At 42.7% G+C, this 13965-nt stretch overlaps 1 protein-coding gene across 6 annotated transcripts in view; it reads left to right on the top strand.

Moving 5' to 3' along the window:
• NTM (neurotrimin) overlaps positions 1-13965 on the top strand; it is a gene marked incomplete at both ends in the record, with an annotated part of 921401 nt that overhangs the window by 810874 nt on the left and 96562 nt on the right. The window lies entirely within an intron of this gene.

Below are 13965 nucleotides of genomic sequence, written 5' to 3'. Positions count from 1 at the left end.
CAGTGTTGACAAATATCTGGTCCCTAGCCCATTAATTGCTTTGTGGTTTTGTTGTTGTTTCACTCTGATTAATCCTATATAACAAATATAGGGCAGTGTGTGACTAAATTGCAAAATTTGCTTTGTCTTAATGTCTAGGTGTTTTGTAGACCAGACTAAGTGTTGTTTTGTGATTTCATGGATTGAATGTTAAAACTTTAGAATTTAAGGAGAGATGTCATTTAGCATTAAGCTAGCTTTTATGCAAGGTGCATTAAATTATTTCATTTGTTTTAAAATATGTACTGAGTGCTTGTAATAGTCCAGGCACTTCTGAACACTGAGGATGCAGCAATAAAACAAAACATACAAGTTTCTGTTCTCATGAGCTTACATCTCAGGAGATAAGTGACCAAAAAATGAATATACAGTAAAACAGGTGTGGAAAAGGATGAGAAGATAGAGAAGTTTACATTGACTAAAGAACCAGAGGTTTGGTTGGGGAAGGCTTTTGAAAAGGTGACATTTGAGCAGATATGTGAATAAAGATGCTTCATTTCAGTGTTTATTGTTGGTTAATGTGAACTCTGTGTGTGTGTGTGTGTGTGTGTGTGTGTTTGCATGTATGCATGAATGTCTGTGTGTTGCTGCAGGTTTAAGGATTATAAAGGAATCATAGTAGTAGATATCTGCTTAGTGTTGCAGGTTGGGGCCCCCAAAACAGACCCTGAGAATGTGATTGGTGTGCAAGAAGTTTGTTTGAGGAGCTCTTGGGATCAACTCCTGTGAAAGGGAAGGGAAGGAAGGAGGATTGGGCCAAGGGAGAAGCTGAGTTGCATGAAGACCTGTGCAATTTCTCAGCAGACACTGTGGACAGTTCTAGAGCTAGCTTTGCCTTTTAGCAATGTTGAGGTGAGAGGGTGTTCTTTTACAACAGCAGAGCATTCTGTCATGGAATTTGGACTGTCACCTGAAGGATAGTAGCCTGGGGCCAGGAGTCTTTAAGTGGGACAGTATGCACAAGTGGTGGCACCCGAGTTCTGCTCACCAGCAGCACATGAGTTGCTGGGACAGGCATCTCCCCACCCTCCTTCTGAAGGTGGCAGAGCATCTCAGTGTCCACTCCATTTGGATCTTTAAATAAAATCTGTTTAGGGCTATGAATGGGCCCTAATACCTAATTCCCTCTCACAGTTAGTGACAGATTTGCCCTGATGGAGGGTCTCAGAGAAGGCATGAAATTTTCAGTGTGCTTGGCCTGAATTGCTGGGAGCTATCCCATATCACCATTTCTGATGCTACCACTGTGAGCAGAGGGATCAGAGAGAGTACCCGCATGTCTGCAATTCTCTCGATTTAGAGTGGCCTTACAATGGACTGGCCCAAAATCTGGGAGGAGGCTTCTGCTGTGCATGGGACCATCCACAAAAGGACATGGCCCTGGGGCACATTGAAAGGAGAGGTCATTGAAATGGGCAGACATTCTAAGTCCCTGGTACACACCATTCATCACTGTTTAATGCTGAGTCCCCAGTGCTATTGGATGCCAAAGCAGTCTGTGCCTTTAGAATCTGCAGAACATTCATCATCCCAGGTAGACCCACTTTGCCTTACTTCAAGAGGCACTGGGCCCCACCCTCGTGCAGGTCTCTCTTTGTCTCTGTCTGGTATCTTCTCTTTCTCTTCTGGATCTTCAGCTCTTTGTCTTTTTCTGAGTCCTTTTCCCCCCTTCTCCTCTGTACAACTTCTCATTTGGTCTTCCCCTTTCATGCTTTGTCTTTGTATTCTTTACTTTCCCTTTCTCTCCCAGCGTCCTAAACATTTGTGCATTAATTTTCTTTATTTCCACATTTCCTTTTCTTTCTGTCCCCAGCTCCCACCCTTTCTTCTCACAATTACTTCTGTCTCTCCTCTGGCATTGGAGCCCTCTTCCTTTTATCTTGCTGAAGTTCACACTGGCACACCTTAGAGTCCTCTTCCCCCTTTGTGGCCATCCAGCAAACTCATTTCCCCAAGGACTTTACTTGAGCCTCTGCCAGATGCTCCCATTTTACTGGGGTTTTGGCTGCTATGGAAACAGAAGATGGATCAAGAGGAGAGGAGCAGGATAATCAGAATTTACCTGTGGATCAGAGTAATTTAGATGAACAGCCTTTTCCAGATCCCTGATCCAGATTAGCTATCCCAGATTCAAACTGATGAGACACGCCAAGCAGTAACTAATCACTTCAAACTCACCAGGGTGCCGTTTTCTCTGTGACTGATTATTTGGAGATCAGAGGTGTCACTGGGCTGCTGCCAGATCTGAACTGAAACTGGAGACCCTTAGCAGTCAGAACTTCATCTTTCCCCACTAAATATTTCCAAAAGGGTACTTATTTTAAATAAGTTGGAGCAGTCTTGGGGTTCTTTGGGGAAACAAGATATGACAGATCTTAGTAAAGGCTCCAGAGGCAGGGAGATGTTGTCATATTTTGTCCCATTCTGTGTGGATGGATCATGTTTCAATCTGGACCATTCTCACACACATACCCATTATAATCCCTGAATGGATTGCTGATGGAGGCTAACCACATTGGCAACACTGATGGCATCATTGCATTTTCTCCCTCCAGACTGATCTGTTTGTTTTGTACATTCCTGAGAAATCCTAGTTTCTTCCATCATAACTCATATGGTGCTGTTTGCAAAAAAAAGAACTTATATAAACCTCTTTAGAATATGTATTTCTAGCCTTGACCACCTCTTACATGGAAAAGGAGAATAGGAGTGTTAACCACCTTTTTAGTAATGGTCCATACATTTTGATACACAGCCACTTAGGCGTGATATCTGGAGGGTGGAGGGACCTTATCCATGAAACCATCTGCCTAGCACTTTATATCAGATGAAGAAATATCAGTTGTCCATATCCAGTGTCAACTGTCCATATTCAAGGTGACCTCCCAAGCCATGATTCCATGCTACTATTGATCATGGAAGGTAGTTTCCTTTTATTATTGGCAATATGTCTTCTAGTTCCTCTCATGAACCTACCACCTTTAACAGGTCAAGAGGAAAGTGCATGAGTTTTGTAAGGATACCTGTTCTCCCACTACACAGCTTTTCTGGAGCATGCAGGTATTGCTTCCACCTTCATGGGCCTTGGTGGTTTCAGAAAGAAGTGCCCTCATCTCCCTGTCTCACATGGAAATTCCACCTGGATCTGCACGAATGTTTGATTGGCCCTTTGCCAAACTCTGTATAAGTACCAGCATCCTCCTGCAGGGGTCCAAGTGGCATCAGGGGTCCCTGTTTCCTCTAGACACATTCCCCATTCATGGCTCTGTGCCTTATCTTTTTGTCCTCATCTAAGCATGCAAGAATTTATTTTCACACAGCCCTAAGCTCTAGTCTTCCTTTGTCCAAAAGAATACCTTTAATGTTCTCTATTCCTCTGAGTCTTCCCTAAATAAAGAAAAATACCATTTCTTTCAGGGTATCCTAAAAGGTGCTTTTTAGGACCTCTCTCTTCATGGAAAAGTATTCTCAAAGCCCAATTTTTATGTCTCTAGTTGCTGTTGCACTGTAAGGGCTTTAGAGAGGAGATTGAGATTCCCATCTTGCCACAACGCTGAAACTCAGGTGAAGGCATGAGTCTGACAACTGATGTGCAGGTTCTTCTATACATATGGAATTAGGGATCACTGAGCATCCTTATGGGGGTGCCCTCATGAGTGCACTCACTGACCTCCTCCTCTCTCTCATCAAACAAAACACTGAAAATAAAAACCTCACCAAGGCTCGTGAAAGAATACTTTGTACCCAGATATTGGTTGAGGGCTTAGCAAGGTCCAGTGAGCTGTTATAGAGATGTCCTGATTTCTAATCCATGAGTTCTTTGACACGTATGTCTCTGAGGGACTACATCTCACTTTGCTTCTTCACTTTCTAGCACAATGCCCAGCACCTAGAAAGCGTCTAAGGGAGTATTTTTTGATTCAGTGAATGAGCACCTTTGCCAGTGCCCCAGAGAGGCAAGCCTGTTCTCTTGGTTCAAAGACTTCATCCTGATCCTTGAGGAATTCTCCTCCACTTTGATGTTGCTGTTGAGACCTGTGTGTTTCCTGCTGAAAGTCTACTGGGGAGTCTCCAGGACATTTTCTCTGGTCTTCACAGGATTGTAAAGCCTTTCCTGAAGTTCCCCTACTAGGGGACCTGCTGTGGCAGAGCTTGGCTTCTCCTTGAAGGAGAGACTCCTTTTCAAGTACTCTTTTGAAAAAGTTGAGAAGGCTCACAAGTGACTTTGAAAGTGGGTCTTCTGTGAGCTCCCTTCGCCCCCGACACTCCCTCTCAGTCACTCTCCCAATATGTGTGTTTCTCTCACCTCTTCTTCATCTGGCCTTTCTGGGTCTCTTGAACCTTTTGGTGTTTTACTCTTCCCAACCCTAATTACACATAAACCCTCAGTGGCTCCCAAAAGTTTCATAAAATAATTCTGTATGTTGCCTGGGAATCTTAGTTCAATGGCATGAAAATCCACTGCTCCCCCTGGGTTAAAAAAAATAAATATACAAAAAGAGAACTTGGTACAAAAAAAGAGAAACATTAGTTGAAAATTTTTTTCTGCCCACTCTCCCCTTAGTATGAGAATTGAAGTGGGAAAGAGATTGATTGTATTTTTCTGGGGCTATCTAAAGACTTTTGGGGGCAGAATTAGAGCAGGGCCACATGTCCATTAGGTTCCAAACCCAGCCCTTATTAAGGAACCCATCTCTTTCCACAGCGTGCTGTGGACCCATACCTGTAGGACTAAGCAACATTCCTCAGGTGCCAAATCCCTTCCCTTCCTATCTCAGCTCTCCTGCTCTACTTGAAGAGCCCCAGGGAGCAGTTGGTTTTTCTGGGCCTTTTTTCTCATAGTTTTCAAAGGCACCAAAAGACTCACCAAGTTGGTGAGGACAAAGTGACCCTTGGATGGAAGCTCTTCTCCTTGCCAATGCCCTGAGTCTTTCCCTCTGTGCCCCCCCCCCCCGCCACACCCACCTATTTCCCATTTGTCAGGACGGACAGGTCTCCCTCCCCAGCCAAGCAGGACACTAAAGCACTAATTGGCACTGGAGATATCACAGCATGAGTTCAACCAGAGCTGGCAGGCGCCATGACTCCAGTGACAGCTCCGTGAAAAAATGTCAGGAGCAGAACTGTGGCATGCCATCGGCTGACTGCAGCACCCTGGCACTAATGAGCAGCCTGTCAGCACTAGCATCAGGGGCCCCATGTGGCACAGAGATCATTAGGATGGCAGACAAGAAAACGTTCTTCAGCAAAGAGGAACCAGGGATGGGAGGGAAGGAGGACAAAATGGAACTAAAGGCATCTCCTTACCCACAGACGGTTACCACCCAGCAGGAGAGAACCAAAAAGCACACATGCACATATACACACAAAGAAAGAAAGAAAAAGATGTATAGAAAAAGGTTTCTATGCCAACTCTGGACATCTTGGACTCTCATTTTGGTCTAGTTGCCCTGTAGTTAATCGATATAGGCCATAAATCTTTTCTGCAGTAAGCCAAGGGGGACACAGTGACTAAATTAACTCTCCAGTCATGGCCTCCCATGCTATGAAGCCAGGAGGCAAGTAGCCTAAGTTCCAAAGAAAGACGGACCTGAGGGTAAAAAGGAAGCCTTGGGATCTATGTCTTTTTGTTACTTTCCAGGGCAGGCTCCCTGCCCAGGGAGCATGCTGAGCTACCAGCTGCTTGCTTGACTTCCAAGGGAGTATGAGAATCTAAGAGACACGGTTAAGAGAAGGAGTTTTGTTTTGTTTTGTGTTGTGTTGTGTTGTTTCTCTGTTCCTTCATCCTAGAGGTGGGTTTGGGAAATGGCCAGTATGTCTGCTGTATTTTTCTGCTTCCTGAGGACAGGTGTGAATTTTCCAGCTCCATTTTCTGCATCAGACTGTTTAGAATGTCTGGCCCTTCTTTGAAGTTGGCTACCTCTCATGTCTCCATCTTCATGGGTAGAGGCTGTCTGATAGACAGTGGCCATCTGTCTGTGAGAAATGGGCCTTGAAAGCAGGTCCCGGTGGATGTGACATTCCCTGCACTACTCACCTGCGAGGTCACACCAAGGTAGTGATGGATCTTCCAGAAGAGACTTCTCTTTATTAATTTTGTTCTTGCTTCTTGGCATGGCCCTGAGAGTTTTCATTATTTTGTTCTGGACCCCATTTGCCCCACGCACTGCAATCACATTCACTACTTCACATTTACCACATAGTTGTCCTTACCTTTGCACATACCATCTGGTCTCACTAGATATCTCCTTGCACCTTTTTTTTTTTTTTTTTCTCCTTGCATCTTTTGGATAGAGTTCTACTTTTGTTTGTTGAATTGTGTCTGATTCCTAGGTTTAGGAATCTTTTTTAGGTTTTATTTTAGTATTTAAAATTGATAGGTTAGTTAAATGTATGTCTTGCATTAATGAAGAAGGACAAATCTATTTTTGAAATTTGTATGTGATAAATTGTAATGTCACCCACACTCACTGACTATAATGACCAAATGTTCTTTCACTACTTAATATTAAACTATCTTAATAGCAAAAAAAAAAAAAAAAAAAAAAAAAAAAAAAACATGCTCAAAAATCACCAGTCTGAAACCCTCTGGTGACTTTCTTCAGACAAATTGAGTCACCCCTTTTTTTGAGGCCCCACAGCACTTTGCACATGTTTCTCATGATGGCAAATCTTACTGCGACTCATAGGCTCCCTGATCCCCTTTTCTAAGGGATCAGGGAGCACAGGAACAGTTCTGTTGTTTTATTCTATCCTCAGTGCCTTGTACAGGATCAGATGTTTGCAGGCCTTGTAAGTGATTGTTGAACAAAGAAGTATCCAATCTATGGATATAATATGTTTCATCCCCTTTTTTAAATTAGGTCTTTTGGGCCCAGAATTGAAAACAAATCAAATTAAGTAAGTAAAGGGTAAGATAGAGCAGCTTTGTCTCTTCACGCCTCCCTTTACTGTCTGTCATATTCCCTAAACCAGTCCAAGGACTTTATAAGAAAAGATTCTCCCCACTGGTCTGTCCCCAGGACTGAGCATAAGACTTCACCTGTAAGACAGAGATGATAAAGCCTTTCTAACATGGATGTACTGAGGATTGAGTGTGTTCATCAGTGCCAAGCGCCCAATCCATAAGGACACATAGTAGGAGCCCAGTGATGTGAACTTCAAAGTCCTAGGAGGAGCCTTCTCTCCCTCCCACCTATGAGACAAGAACAAAACGGGAGGAAATTAAAATTCTTTTCTCTGAAAAGGTTGAATCCTTACAAAAGCCGAAGCTCAGTCAATTGCCAGAATGGATAGATATTCAAAGGTGCTTAATCAGCACCTCCCTCACAACCCCCACCATTTTGTAATTAACATAGGTGCTTGATTAAAATTCCCAGAGTACCCCCAAGTAGCTATCCCAAGAGAACCAAGTAATTGCTATTGCAAAGATATTACACTGGTCATTGATGGTGGAAGAAAAAAAAAATAATTGCATCATAATTGAAAGTGGCAGATCTCCTGTCTAGAGTAGCAGCAGAGCATACAGTATTAGGCCCAGCCTATACACAAAAAGCGATTTATTATGATAAAGATAAACCAGTGGCACAACTTCAAGTCTGGGACAAAGTGATCCAGAAATTTGTTAAGCAAATGGTTTAAACACAGACACACATACCAAGGTGGGAAAGAAGAAAGCCAAGGAAGGCATTTATAGATGACTGTTTAACTCTGTAATTCTCTTTAACTGTAAAATTACAGTGAGATGGATACAGTTAGGGTAAAATTTGCCAATGTCAATAAGCATTTTCATAAGTTTAAAATTTATGATCTGGTTTAAAGCAATATTATAGCTGTGCAGCTTCCTACTTCAAAGAAGAGGAGAATCATAAAAAGACTAGTAGGGAAATTAATGAGTTCAATGTGCCTGGATTGAGAACATATGAAATCAAGCCTCTGTCTAGAAACCAAGGGCAGGAGTGCATACCACAGACATTGTTTGTGGTTTTACCCAATTATTTTAAAACCCTTGAAAAATGTTGTAGAATCAGACGTCTGCTGAATTCAGACATTGCTAACGGCATCTTTCCCCACACTCTCCTGAGTCAAGCTATTTATGCTGGTACTTGGTGACCGTTACTATGCAGAATTGTTTTAATAGAACAAAAAAGGAAACATAAAAGCAAGAGGATTGTATCATCTGCCCCACAGATGCTAACCAGCCCTGGCTGAGTCAGCAGCAAAGGGCTTCTTAAAACGGCAGTCCCTCCAGGCCAGCATACCCCATTTCTGATGAGTACCTACGGTAGGCAACTCTACGTGGGGTATGAGAAGTGTCTCAGCAGAGCTTTACCACCTACCACAACCCGGTGACCTCCTTGCCATCACACCCCTATAAACCACTAAAGGCTTTGGAATCCCTTGTCAAGGATTCACCAAGAATTGCCATGCCAGCCTGGAGAAAGTTTCAGTTCTCCATAGTCTTATCACCGGGACTTCAGTGTGCAGTTCTGACTTTACACCAGCTTTTGGATCCTGAATCTTGGCTTGATCTGATGTGACTGCTTTTCTGCTAGAGTCTAAATTATAACCAGAGTCCCAGTTATCCAAAGTTAACAATAATGGTTTATGGATGCTTAAAAATCTCCCAGGTCCTCTTCTGAACATTGACACATGGCAGTATGGATTATTCACAACAGCAGAGTGGAACATGCCCCATGATTAGGTTGTATTACCAGTGAGACAGGGAGGCTTAGAGAGGTCATTCTAATGGGTCAATGTCACACAGCTCCAAGGTGCACTGCTGGCATCCAAGCCCCCATCAAGCCTCCAGAACATGCATGCTTCACTGCTGCTACATAGGGCCATTCTCAAAGGCTGGTGCCTGCACTAGCAACATTAGCATCACCTGGCTTATACCCCAGAACTAAGGTGGGACCCAGAAGTCTGCACATTAGCAAATCCCCCAGGAGACTGTGATCACACTTGAGTTTAACAACTACTACTCTGTAGTAGTTGCCTTGTGTTGGGCACTGTGCTTTACATGCTTTATTTGATTTAATTCTCACAAATACCCTTATAAGTGGACATTGTTTTCATTTTAGTGATAAAGAAATGGAGATTTGAGAGGATATTTTCCCCACAAATACGAAATGGCCAAGGTGAAATTCAAATCCAAGTCTTTTTTACTCTAAGATCCATATTTTTAATGTGTATTGATTTCCTGCCTGATTTCTGACCCATTCCTTCTTCTGGATCTTCTGAGACATGTCTACAGTCTGGTTTTAGACTTCCTGCCAGCCCAGGGCTATGGCCCTTGGCTTGTCCACTTTTTCACAGCCTTCTTGAAAAATGACCCAAACCCTTGTTCAGACACGGGACTCCAACTGGGACATTGTGTTTGGCCTTGGAATTCCATCCTCCCCAGTGATCTGAGGCTCCTTTCAGTGGATTTTTGCATGAATACCTCTGAGCAAAGGACAGGGACCCAGCATGAAGGGTTGACCTTGCCTCAGTTCTCTGGTGAGTCCTTTTCCTCCCACTGAGTTAGCTTCTTTGAGTTTTATGTTCTCTCACCCTTCCCCTTCCACCTGGACCAGGACCTGTGGCAGTGTTGCAGCTGCTTTTTGACTTGATTTTTTTTTTTTCATGTTAAATACTATCATTCGCTCACACAATGGTATGTCTTCTGCTTTGATTGTTATTATTAGGTTGTTTTACACTTTAACAGCTTTGGATATGAAAAGAAATTGCTGGATTCCAGGGTATGTTTTTCATTATCTGCCTCCATTCAGTTTCCCTACGTGTCCTTGTTGTATTTGGCGAACTTTATCTTCTTAGTGGTGTAAAATGCTTTTACTACTGGAGCCAGGACAGTTGGGAAAGAATGAGCAGAATACCAATGTAGTTCCTCTCAGATCAAGGAGGCTCCAGGCTCCTTCCTGGCTAGACCACACAGGTTCTCCAAGAGTTACTGCACAGTCAGTTTGGTCATCACCTTTGCATTTGGGGTCAGGAAGCTGCAGTTCTTAGTTCCCTACGAGGGGCATCTTAGCCACTTCCCCCTAGTAGTGACTGATTCTGCTCTGCTCACACCCGCTTCTCACCCTGAAAAACAAAGCCCTCTTCCCTCTTCTAACAGAGAGTTAAAAGGAATGACTTTGGACTTTATCAGTTCCTCCATAATGGATTCAGGACCCCTCCTGTTTAATTGTTCTGCACCCAGGAGGCCTTGTGTTCCTTCTCTAATTTCCTGCATCACTGCTTTGCCCTCTACTGAATGGTTCACTGGGGTCACTGTGGTTGAAGATACTTGGCCAGTCATCTGCATGATAGAGACAGACAAATGGCTTTCTCCCTTCATCAATTTATTTACTCTTGTCACCCACCATTCCAGAAAAGGATTTAATCAGAGAAGGTGGCATGGATTCCCCACTTCCCCCAGGAAGATTTCTTGGCAAAACGATTTTGATTGCTCTTATATGAATACCCGTATTACTTAATAATTGCTTATGAAGCTACCATCTGTCTGTTAGGTGACTGTCCTAAGCATTGCAGACATATGAATGAACAAAGCAGACAAAATTCTGGCCTCAGAGAGTTTATATTCTAGTGGGAGAGACAGAAAATAAGCTGATGGATATATAAACCTTATGATGTGGTATATGGTAATTACTGGGGAAATATTAGGATAAAAGGCAAAGATTATTAGCATGTGTTTCAGGGTTTTCACCCCTTTTTTTTTAACAAAAAACTCCTTCAGTTGTCAGTGTCTGGTGTTTCAGATTTAGTGTATTAAGTAAATATTAGTTTTATTATTTTTATTTCCATATTCACTTATAACCAACATTAAGATTTTTAATGTTGTGGCAAAAGTTTTTAAATCCTTCAGGAAAGTTATATTTTGTCATTAATTATTAAGATTACTTTGTATGGTTTAAGCTTATGTGGGTGTTGTAATCTTAAATAGAGCAGACAAGGATGGATTCATTAAGAAGATAGCCCATGAAGGTTGTGGGAGGACACTGGGCTAACTCCAGCAGGAGCATTCTTGGCAGAGCTGATGGTGAATACAAAGGGCCTGAATTAGGATCCAGCTGACAAGTTCAGGGTCATCAAGGAGCCCACGGGCTACCAGATTTATGTACTGCCTACCTTCCCCTTAATAGACTATAAGCTTTATGAGGGGAAGGAACATGCTCTTTCTTGTTTACTGCTTTGTACAGCAATGCTCAGCATGTGTCTGTCAAATTATAGACATTCGGTATTTGTTCAGGGAATGAGTGAATCAAGTCAGCATGGGGTTACAGTGTGAATAGTGGAGCATACTGGAAAGTTACAAGGTTTGAATTAGAAATGGTTGTCCCTTAATTAGTGATTGTAGGTTCTAGAGAATAACATGGTCAGGCCAATGACAAGTAATAGAATATGGCTGAGACAGAAAGGAAGACCCATGGAGAAGAGGGGTTCAGGTAGCTGATGCTGCATTTGTCTGGAAAGTCATCAAAGGGAACATTGAAGTCATCTTAGATAGTGGCTGAGGTTAGTGACAAGAAGGGCTATAAGTCACATCTGAAAGCCCTCAAAGAATCATGAGGAGTTCAGGACATCAGTCTTTGGCAGCAGGGACAGGTAAATGCAACATTGCCAGAGGACAAAACTTTAAAGGCGTTTTCAATAAAAGTGTGAAAGAGGAATGGTCTCCAAGTGATTTTAACCCTAACATTCAGATGTCAAAACAGTCCAGCAATTTCTTGAGAGAGCCACAGAGGAAACGTTCCCATCAGGACGTAGCTGGGTTTTCATTACTTAAGGCAATTGAAGGAATGGTTAGCCTGGATCCTGAGGGCCCAGGGCAGAATTCTGCTTTGGTAGTGAGTGGTGTTCCAGAGAATGTGGAGTTGGGGAGAAGGGGGAATGAAATTGCTACAGGACATCGATGATAGAGGGAGAGGGTGTTCTGGTTGCACAGTAACTCTGGCAGTGAGTGGTGTGAGGCAAGTTGGATTAAATTGCCCCAGTGGGGGGTGCCTGGGTGGCTCAGTGGGTTAAGGCCTCTACCTTCGGCTCAGGTCATGATCTCGGGGTCCTGGGATGGAGCCCCGCATCGGGCTCTCTGTTCGGCGGGGAGCCTGCTTCCTCCTCTCTCTCTCTGCCTGGCTCTCTGCCTACTTGTAGTCTCTGTCAAATAAATAAATAAAAATCTTTAAAAAAAATTAAAAAAAAAATTGCCCCAGTGGAAGGCAATGTAACCACACTTCGCATATTTCAGCAGCAGCCTGTGCCTGTGGTAAGGGATAGGAATCCCTTTTCTTCCTGAAACCTTAAGGTGGGGTGGTGACAGTGACAGCTTTTGGCAAGGTCAAAGCTCTTTTTTTTTTTTTTTTTTTTCAAATGGTCCAGAGAAAGAGGTCTCACTCTTAGGAGACCATTAAAAGGTCAAATTCGGAGACCATGAGATAGCAGGAGAGGAAAGGAGAGTATGGAATTAAGAGATATATAGGGGGGCAAATTAACAGAACCTGTTGATAGGGTCAGGGGGTGAGAGTGTGGGTGGAGACTATTATTGACAAGAACACTTAGGTGTCTGGATTGGTCTCCTTATTGCCTGTTTTGGGGGCTTGGGGATTATCTTTCTGGCTTTTCTCCCATGTGGTAATTGGTAAGGTATCAGGAACTAGCTGGTGTCTGATTTATTTATTTATTTATTTATTTATTTTTTTAGCTATCCATTGATCCACATAGGTTAGTTCCCCTTTCTCCAAAAATGATCTTAACAATTTTAGACTTATTTACTTATTTTTAAGATAATCAGGATTTAGTAAATTGAACAAAAATGATAGAGTACAACAGAGTTGTGATAAATAGGCAGAAAGGATCATCTCTTATTCAATAAATATTTATTGAGTACCTAAAACACAACAGTACATATCTAGGTGTTTCTGACTATGTGATGAACACAGCATTCAAAGCTTCTGCCCTGTGTGGTTGTGGCAAGGGAATGTAGGTAATGTTTAATAAATAAATATGCTACCTAGTCTCAGGGAGAGATAGTACCATGGAGGAAAAGGGCACATTTACCCAGAGATGTGGTAAAGAAGGATGAGTGGTACTACTTCTGTTAAGAGTACCAGGAGCAGGCTTGACAGATATCTAGAAGCCTGAGGGAAGGGAACCCATGAATGGGTTGTATCAAGAGAGGGTGTTCCAGGCAGAGGTACCTGCAAAGACCAAGACCATGTGTCCAGAATAAGCTTAGTGTGTACGAGGAAGCTTGTAGACACAAAGAAGTGACATGGTATGTGATTAAAGAGAGCCAAGGGTCAGATCATGTCTTGCCTGGAAAACCATGTTAAAAACTTTGAAATCTGTTTGAATAAGAAACTTTGGCCATTTTGGAGAGGAAGAGGGCCAGGGGTTGGGTGAGCCTGGTGGTGGGTATTAAGGAGGGCACATATTGCATGGAGCACTGGGTGTGGTGCATAAACGATGAATTTTGGAACACTGAAAAAAAATAAAGTTAAATTTAAAAAAACAGATAAATAAACAACAACAACAGCATCATCAGCCAGTTTTAAGAGAGTGAAATGATTGAATACATGTTGCTCAAGGGTCATTTTAGCTGCTTAAAGAGAAAGACAGGTCAAGAGATGGGTAAAGATAGCAATTTGGATGCCAGTTCTGATACTGCTTTGGTCCCTCAAGAAATGATAATGATGCAGACTATCATGGTAAGGTATAAGGTGGTAAGACTGTGTTTAATGTGGAATATATTCTGAATTAAAGCTCCCAAGATTCACTGATAGATTAAACATGGGGGTTGTGAGGCTGAGTTAGGAATCAAGGTGACTGAGATCTGTGGTCAGTGCCACTGGTGACTAGCGATAATCATTTTCTGCCACCAGTAACCCCAGGGAATAGGTTTATAGGTGGAAACAGGAGCTTGGT

This window comes from Martes martes, assembly GCF_963455335.1.
Source record: "Martes martes genome assembly, chromosome: 10".
Classification (NCBI taxonomy): domain Eukaryota; kingdom Metazoa; phylum Chordata; class Mammalia; order Carnivora; family Mustelidae; genus Martes; species Martes martes.
Note: the sequence above shows the minus strand (reverse complement) of the source record. Positions and strands in the feature narration are given on the sequence as shown.